The sequence below is a fragment of the Myotis lucifugus genome, unplaced genomic scaffold, assembly GCF_000147115.1.
Source record: "Myotis lucifugus unplaced genomic scaffold, Myoluc2.0 scaffold_11, whole genome shotgun sequence".
Classification (NCBI taxonomy): Eukaryota; Metazoa; Chordata; class Mammalia; order Chiroptera; family Vespertilionidae; genus Myotis; species Myotis lucifugus.
In genome coordinates this window covers 4,917,521-4,926,986 of record NW_005871059.1, presented here as the reverse complement: position 1 = coordinate 4,926,986, position 9,466 = coordinate 4,917,521, and the positions used below count along the sequence as shown (strand labels likewise).

General features: G+C 32.4%; 1 protein-coding gene across 1 annotated transcript in view; it reads left to right on the top strand.

Moving 5' to 3' along the window:
- STXBP5 (syntaxin binding protein 5) overlaps positions 1–9,466 on the top strand; it is a 156,651-nt gene that overhangs the window by 115,527 nt on the left and 31,658 nt on the right. The window lies entirely within an intron of this gene.

Below are 9,466 nucleotides of genomic sequence, written 5' to 3'. Positions count from 1 at the left end.
ATTAATTTGTTATTCCTGTGCTAAACAATCTCTTGGGCTGTGTTTCTTCTAAACTCAGGGCAATAATTATTAAAAATCAGTTAAATTGGGTTGCAGTTCTTCCTCTGACTTGTGTGAATTTTTCTATTAATTTTCATTTTTGCTCTACTTTAAAATAAGCAGGGTTCAATTTATGACATAAGTAATACAATTTTATACCCTCAAGTTTTAAATATCTTAGAGTTTTATTTATATTTTTCTACCTTTATTCCATTTTCCTCATATTATCAAGACCCTAAATTTCAAGGAAATGCTTCTCTAAAAAACTGACTCTTTTAATCTGTAATCTTCACTATCCTTGAGTTAATGAGAATTTTCTAGGACACCCCCCCCCCACCCCCAGTAAAAATGAGTGATGGAGAGTATTTTATATTAATCATTTTGTCTTCATGAATGTCCTTTGAAATGAATTGCTCACTCTAAGATTTTCAAAGTTTAAAAATGATAGACAGATATATAACAAAACCTTGGGGACATAATCAAACTAGGGTTTTTGGTCATAAAAATTTGAATATTCTCTGAAAAAATTTGAATATTTTCTTTTTTAAAGACTTAAGGAACACCATTTTTTGAAAAGAGAATAAATTTAATTTTTTAATTAAATCCAAAATTTTTATTATACTGTTACTATATTACTTATTTCCTCCAAAATTTCCATCATATAGTTCTTGAATTGTATTAAGTTGGATGAATTTCTAGGCAACTGAAATAGATTTACTTTTTCCCAACTGATAAAGTTTACTATATAGTGAAGTTAAGTTGTAAACATTCTTAGAAGTAGTGTCCATATTGTCAGCATTTTGTAAATTGAACCCTGTTTAGTCGTATTAACGTTGGCTGATTTAGCACCTCTGGTCATTTTTTAAATAAGGTGGTTTATTCTTGGGCAAAGGACTCTTCATTTGTGGAGAATCAATTATTTTACCTCTTTGTATTTCTGGGATTTTAGTGAATCAATGGGTAATAGTTAAATCATTTAAATTATGTACTAACACTACAGCGTAATACTTTTCAGCAAATTTTCTTTATAATATGTTCTATCTTAATATTTTAGAGCTTATTTACTGTTATATAATGTAAATAGTTACAAGGGACTTTGCTACAAATAATTTACCAAAGAACTTTTAAAATTTTGTTACCTAGAAATTTTACCTTGCATGAAAGTGACTGTACATAATTAAATTTTTGGAATAATTTCTATGTCTGATTTTTTATTCTGGGGTTATATTTCCTTTGTTAAATATAATGACTGCCTTTCATTTTCCCCCGTATTTTGAATGGAATATGTATCATGGAATATCTGAGCTTGAATATTTGAAAGACATCATTTAACAAATTTATTAGGACTGAGAACATTATTGAAAGGATACTTCTTTGATAATGGTCTCACTTTATTTTTATGTTATTAGCAAGTTTTTCTTTTTGTCATGCCAGTTTTTATAGTTATATTCATTGGGAAATGTTAACCTTATTTATCTTTTCAAGCTTTGTTGGTTATGCAGTTATACATAAGTTATTTTTTTACCTTCAGAAACCACTGTTAAATCTTCTATTTTACATATAATTTTGGTTTTGGTTGGAATCTCTCAGTGTCTTTTTAATCCCAAGATATACCCCAAGGTATATAGAAGAAAATCTCACTTCTAAATTTGTTCTTCATTCAAATGGAGCCTGCCTATTTTATACTATAAAGTTTTGCCATTTAAAAAAATGACACAATTTATCTCCCTACTTTTACGTCAAGTTTTGTAATAAGACTTAGCATAAGATATACTATTGAAGAAACACATAACATGTCAATGAAACATTGGAAAAAAATTCATAGGATTGCCTGAAGACCTCTCTATGGAAATGTGTTTTCCATGAGAATCTTATAGTGTCAGAAGTGTTAAGACTCCTTGGGCATTCTGAACTCACTGTCCTATCATCCAATTTCATACTTGCTCTGTAGTATCTTGAATCTCATAAAATGATCACCTCTCTCTTTCTCAATCTACAAACATTTATAGCTTCAGCTTTAGGCAATTATGCAGTGGCCTAATAAAGTAAGGCATAAGAATTAAGCCAAGAACACCCGAGGTTGACACTGGTAAGAGAACCACTCTGTGCAAAAGGCTGACAGAATATCTTGGCTCTGAAAATTTGTCCCTTAGTTTCACCTACTCTTTGAAAGTAACGGCAGTTGCTGTCATGCTGGAGAGGGTAGGGAGAAAAGAGTGGGTTGCAGAATGCCATTCTCGCTTTAACAGTCTAACTCAAGCATGGAAAATGAACCCTGTTTTTACTGCCTGACATTCAGCTGAGGTAGCTGAGATGACAACAATAATTTTTAAAAAAATATACTTAGCAATTAATTTAATTTACTCTGTAACTTGTTTTTTTCACCCTATTTGACAAATGAGGAAACTTGAGAGGTAGAGCTTAAGTAATGTATCTATTGTTACACAACTAGCCAGGATTTACACCCAAGTAGTTTGACTCTACTTTTTGTACTCTTCGACACTATACAACCTTACTTCTTAAGACAATTTATTGAACGATTCAAAAACAAATCTATTGTGTGATTTGCAACTAGATCTTCTGGTTATGGCCCTGTTCTATCGGCATGGCTCGTATTAGATTCTGTCCTAGCACCAGATTATGGAGGCCATCTTGGTACCCATCACCCAAACATAATGTACAGTGTCTGGAAGTCTACTTTCCTCGAAGACCAGACTCAAAGGAAAGTAGAGCAAACAGTACAGTCCCCTAACCCATAGCCTAGCTTCATTGTTCGTTTCTTGACTGATAGCTACGTCAGGTAAATGATACTGACAATGACTTTGTTGTTCGTGCATAAGAGCAGCCTAAGAAGACATAACTTTAGTCTTGTGACTTTAACAGCAAAAATATAGCAGAATGTAATGCAGTTGCAGCATTCCTAAAGAAAGGTACATGCATGTAATACATATCCAGTGATTTGTTTGGCCTATTCATACCTTATGATTAATTTTTGTCAGTAAAATTTTAAAGAACATTTCCAAAGTCAATAACTTTCCTATAGTGTTAGAAATGTCTGTAAGTCATTTAGAAAATAAGATTTGTTACCAATTTTTTATCTGCTCGTTATTTAAATTTTATAAAACTTTGGAAGTATGAAAGTTTGTAAAGCTTTTTGTTATTTAAATTCATATAAAAATAGTCCTAAAATATTTATCTTTGTTAAAGTATTAATCCAGTTTATCATGACATTCTTATGCATAAAATATGATCTAGATGTTTGCTAGATTTTGACTGCATGATTAACCTTTCCTAAAACTTATTAATTCTATTTCATGATGATTCTGTTTTATTCTGAAAGATTTCCAGCTGGATTCTGTAGGCTACAACCCTGCTCATGTCTAATTTTATTACTAATTTTCATATAGAAGAAATGATTACCAAATTGATTACATGATGCTATGAGGGGGAAATAATACTAGAGGTTAAAGAATAAAGATTCAAAAGTATAGTGAGTTGAGTGCTGTGATAAAACAAATAGAAATAATAGCTCTATTTAAGGAAAGGCTTCTAAGTTACACTATACTATGTATTTTTAATATGGCAGTTGTTAATATAATATAGGCAGCATTATATACCTCCAAGGCCCTTTTTATCTTTCAAATTTCGAGTTAGCAATTAATTGGGTAATATTGGATTTTCTTTCTTAGAAAAAATTTTGAAGTTCATAAAATGAAGATAATTTTCATTAGTCCAAGTGCTATTTTTAGTAGTTCTCTTATACATGAATCCCAATGATTTCTTTTTTAAATTAAAGTGTTCTAACTTAAGTTAAATCTGCTCTTTGTCATTATATTCTAAACCACTAACTCATTAATATTATCATTTTAAAGCAGCTCAAGCGCCTTTAATTTTCATGAAAGAAATTGAGTCTCAAGGAAGTTAAATGGCATATCCAAAGTAATGTCCCATAGTAATGACTTAATCAGGACCAGAATCCAGGACTCTTGACAGTTGTTTTATTATAGCTGTCTCCCCTCTCATGGAGTCTTTCTTGTGCGGTCTTCCCAATTCTTTTATATTTAAAAGTTGAAAAACAAATTCTTAGAAGCCCATTTGCAGTTTGCTATATGAATGAAAACTATGTATCAAATTAATTTAGAATTTTAAGTTATAAAATCATTCCAGTTCATTTAAAAACTCAAATTAGTACTGATATTTCTACTTCATATTCCCCAATATTTAATCTAAAATGTGGCTGTTAATGTATAGAAGATTATATTTAATCCACAATATGGCCATTGAAAGAATAAAAGCTCATCTTGAAAGAGAAGACAAGTCAAATGTGCAGTAATGCCATTTTACAGGTAACCTCAATATTTTCTACTTTGAAAGATTATTAGTTACCCTTAGTTGGTCAAGAACTAAATTTCATAGCCACATACTTTAAAACCATTATATAAAACTGAGTCCCTCTAATGAATTCTTTTTCTTTTTCAGGATGACTAAAATCTGAAGAGTATGGCATATTTTGTATTCACATTTTAATTGTATTTCTGATGTATTTTCTGACAAATTTTATAATAAAATCTGCTCAGCAATGTGCTTTATATCCTAGTACTTAACTGTATTGTTTCTCTCTTTATAGAAAATCATCCTTTTCTTACATCAGAAGGATGTACAATGATCTTTTTAAAAATAACTTGCTATTTGTTTTCTAACATAAAGAAAATTAGTCCAGATAAAGTAAGATTATTGAAATAATTTTTTCAACTATTGTTTGAACAGAACTATTAATGTGGCAATTTATGTTCTGCCATTAGTTTGCTATGGCTGCCATAACAAAAATAATATATACTAGGTTGCTTAAACAGCAGAAATTTATTTTCTCTAAAATAGTCCTGGAGGCTAGAAGTCCAAGATCTAGGTGTCGACGGATTTGGTTTCTTCCGAGGCCTCTCTCCTTGCTGATGGCTGCTTCCTCAAAGTGTCACATAGTCTTTTTTCTGTATAGCTGCACCCCTGGTGTTTCTGTGTGTCCAAATTTCCTCTACTTATACGGATTAGGGCCCATTCATAATGGCCTCACTTCAATGTAATCACCTCTTTAAAGGCCCTATTTCCAAATAAAGTCACATTTTGAGGTGCTGGAGATTACAGTTTCAATAAGAATTTTGGGGGCAGTGTTCAGCCTATAATACTTATTATATTAAGTGTATATAGTACCATTTATTCTGTAGAAAATGAAGTTTGAGATGTTGCAGAGTTTAACTGGTGATATCCTAGACACTAAGTTTTATGAATTTATGGAAAACAAACAGGATAGAAAAATAATGTAGACAAAAGCTCTAGAAATTCAATAATTAAAAGAACTTGTTATTGTCAAATATTTGCCAGACAGGTATTAGTATCCCTTGAAAGATTGCCCTTCATTTCAGGTAATAGATAAGTGCTTTGTATTTCCAAAACTTATCTTTATGATTAATAGGATTGTACTTAAGTTGCCCTCTTTTTCTCTTCATTTCACTTATGAAGAAATTTAGCATTTTTCTATAGAAGCAAAATTCCAGTGACAGTTTTAATTTATTCATTCATTCATCACCGTGTTTATTGAACACATATAAATGCTAGATACATATATAGATATAATAATTTGTAAGATATATTCTGTTTCCAAACTAATGGAATTTAGATATATTGAACTAATACTATTTACATTATTAATTCAAATGGCTATTAAAATATGTGTTATAACTGATAAGAGAATTTCTACATCTTGGTTCCACTTTGCCCCTTGGATTTTTACCCTTTCCTACATGCTGACTTTTAGTTGTTTTATTACTCTGATTGTTTTGTTTAATGTCATATATTTCAACATTATCCTTGAAAGTAGTATTAGGTCTCTGTAGGTGGTGAGAAAAGTGATATTGTCACTTTATTCTAATTATTGAACATCTCTCAGTATAAACAAAATTCAACTTGTGGGGTTTTTTTCAGCATTTTCTTCATACTCTCATAATAATGTTCTTTTACATTTTAGAAGTGGTATGCTATTTACTGTTAAAGTCACATTCTAAACAGAAGTTATGATTCTGTTTTCTTTTAAAAAACCCTCATAAAAATAGAATGTGGAACATAGGAGGTGGAAAACTAAAATAAAATTACAAAGCATCTGTTTAATTTCAAAGAAACAATGAGAATCTCAATAATTGAGGAATTTTACAGAGATTTCTACAGTTGCAAAGAACTAAAAATAATCGTGATGAAACTGTCACTTATGGCATAATGGTCCAAGTAATCCTCTTGCCTTGAGATTTGCTTTTCTTGAACATCACGCATTTTTCATTGGTATTGAAACTACCACTGCAGACTGATTGTTGTGATCAGATATAACTTCATTGTTTCTGCCAAGCAAATGCAACTCTTTACTGCTTAACTCAGCCAGCCTGCTTGATACCCTTATTCAGGTTTAGAAGAAGAGAGAGCAAAGGCTCAAGTTAACAGCCTTCTGAGGTATATCTGTGATTATCAGTTTTCCTCAAATTGAAGAAACTTCTTTACTGCCATTCCCTTTGTTTCTGCTGTGGACAAAGGCATAGAAAAAAGAGAGCTAGTTCATTTTCTCTACTGACAAAGGATTTTAAAACAAGGAAGATACTAAGTGCAAGGGACAGGAGTTAAAGAATACACAGTTGAAGAAGAGGGGGAACAAAAGACTATTTGTCTTCTAAGAAAACTCTTATAAGTCATGTCTCCTGTTTGAAAGCCTGGATGGAGTTTGAATAACTTCACAGCATGAGCAGAAGCCTCGTACAGTGAACTCAGCTGACAAGGTAACTGGGTTGGCAAGTGCTTCTGAGACTCCTGAGAAGTAAAAATATGAGCATCAGAAAATTGCTGGATAAAGTCTGCAACCACTTCATCATAAAATTAAGAGCAAATTACAGGGTATAGTCCCAGCAGGCTGACTAAAGCTTATCTAGAAGTGGATCTGCCCTCAAAGAGGTAGACTAAACAGCTGAAAACAAGTATATCCCCCAGAAGTAGTCACAAAGATTGAAAGGAACATTTAGTCTAAATTTCAACGTTAGACCTTAGGTTTGCAACTTAGCATCCTACTATAAAACTAGTCAAAATACATGAGGCTCTTTCCAGGCACTGAGCAACAGGCAGTCCTGGACTATCATCTTAAGAAAAAGGAAAAATATGAGGTGAGTCTCACAGTCTTCCCCAGCTTTCTGCCACAAGATACTTCCCTGCAGTACAGAATGGGTAGAACCCACGTGGAGTTGCAGTTTCATTAAGCTAAGCAGGCAGAGTTTGAAGTTCTAGGCTGCTGAATTGATTGGAATTTGCAAGGAGGGTACTAGAGAGGAACTAAGCAGGTGGGAATTCCTGGAAGTCTTGTGTGGGGATTCAGTGCAGGTCCTTGCCTCAGAGCTGATTCTACAAGGCCTGGTGGCAACCACCTGCTTTGAGGCTGACAGCTGACCTATAATACCGGCAGTCATTCTGTTGTGCTAGGAGTTGTTGCCATTAGCTTTGCTGAGCACCTCAGTTATTCTGTTGTTGTCACAAAAAGATCTCTCCTTAAAAATAGGGATCACTTTTAGCTTGAAAGCCCTAACCTAAAACTAAATTTAAACTGAAATAGACCCACCCTAACAAAGAAAAAACCAAGCCTGATAAAACCAAAAGGATCTCGTAATTTATGGCACAACACTCGACACCTATTAAGGTTGACAATGTAATCCAGACTCCCTTCAATATATCCACTATGTCCAGCATCTAGTCAAAAGTTCCTAGGCATGTGAAATAAAGATTCACAATAAAAAGTAGGAATATATGACACATAATCAAGAATTTAAAAATCAATCAGTAGAAACAGACCTGAAGATGACTTAAATGTTGAAATTAGCAATCAAAGATTTTAAAGCAGCTGTTCAAATATGTTCAGATACTGAAAGGGAAAAAAATAGTCATAATGGTTAAACAGATGGAGAAAATAGAAACTTTATAATGAATAAAGTAAAAAAAGGGTAGGGGGTACACTAGAAGAGGTCAATGGGGAAAAAGAAGGGGACATATGTATTAGTTTCAACAGTAAAGGTTTTTTAAAAAAACGTTCATACTGAAATGCTTAATATCTGTAATGATAAACTTACTGGATGGAAATTTACAGAAGAAAGGGTTATGGAACCTGAAGACAGATAAATACAAATTATACAATGTGAAATACTAAGGATTTAAACCCTCCCAACCTATCATCCTTTCCCCTCCTTCCCCATAATCATCTGTGAAAAATAGACAAGTTATATTCAAAAGGTAGGCGGTAATCTGGCTTCAGATTTCTTGGCAAAACAATATGATAAAAATATGGGACAGTTTGAGTTTTGAGGAGATAGAGTTGTGAGCTGGGACTTTTGCATATTACTAGATTTTCTCTGATGCATGTTTTTCTTTATTTTTAGCTAAACAAAAGTTTGAAATATTTGTATATTATAGTTCATCTCAACTGTATAAATAAAAATGGATTTTAAAAGGAACTGGCAGGAAATATGCAAAAATGTTGCTTCTTGATTATGGACGTTCATGAGGACCTTATTTTCTGTTTCTCTATATTTTCCAAATTTCTGTAAGGAACACATAATTCAAAAAAGTTTAAAGATGAAATGCATGAGTGTAGGACAACAGAAAGAAAATGATAATCTGGTACTGCCTATGAATCTATTAATTGAGACTGTCATTTTTCATCTAAAAAGTCTCTGTGCATTGAAAAATGAATTTAACCTTTAAAATATTTTGGAAAGAAGATTAAAAACATTATCCTGAGTGAAAGATTCCTTACATAAGAGTTTATACCATGATTTCATGTATATGGAGTTCTACAATAGGCAAAATTGATCAATGGTGGAAAAAGCATCAGAACAGTGGTTGTTTATGGGGACGAAGGCAAAAATTGGTTGGGAAGGAATATGTGTGTCCTTTTTGGGGTGGTGATAAAGTTATATATCTGCTATGATTTTGAATTACATGGTGTATACATTGTTAAAACTTAGTGAATATACATTTAAGATTTGTGCACTTACATGTAAATTTTATATCAAAAGAAAAATACTGTCAACAAATATGTTTGGCAAACATACTGTTTTGTAAAAATGTAGAAAGTCTAAACTATTCCTTGCTGGCTTTGTCTTCATAACCCACAGTCTTAGGATAAGTATTCCAACCAGAGATAGGTATAAATTAGTACATTGTGCTTGCCTCTGTTAGTAGTACTGGCTACGTTGCTTTGGAGTTATTTGTTTCCTGTAATGGACTGTAAGCTCCTGGAGGCCAGGAAACCCCTGCCTTCTGACAAATTACTGGCATGTGCCCAGTAAGTATTTAATAGATCAGTAAGTTTCACTCTGCTCCTCAAAACTCTTAGTTCTGTATCTATTTTTAT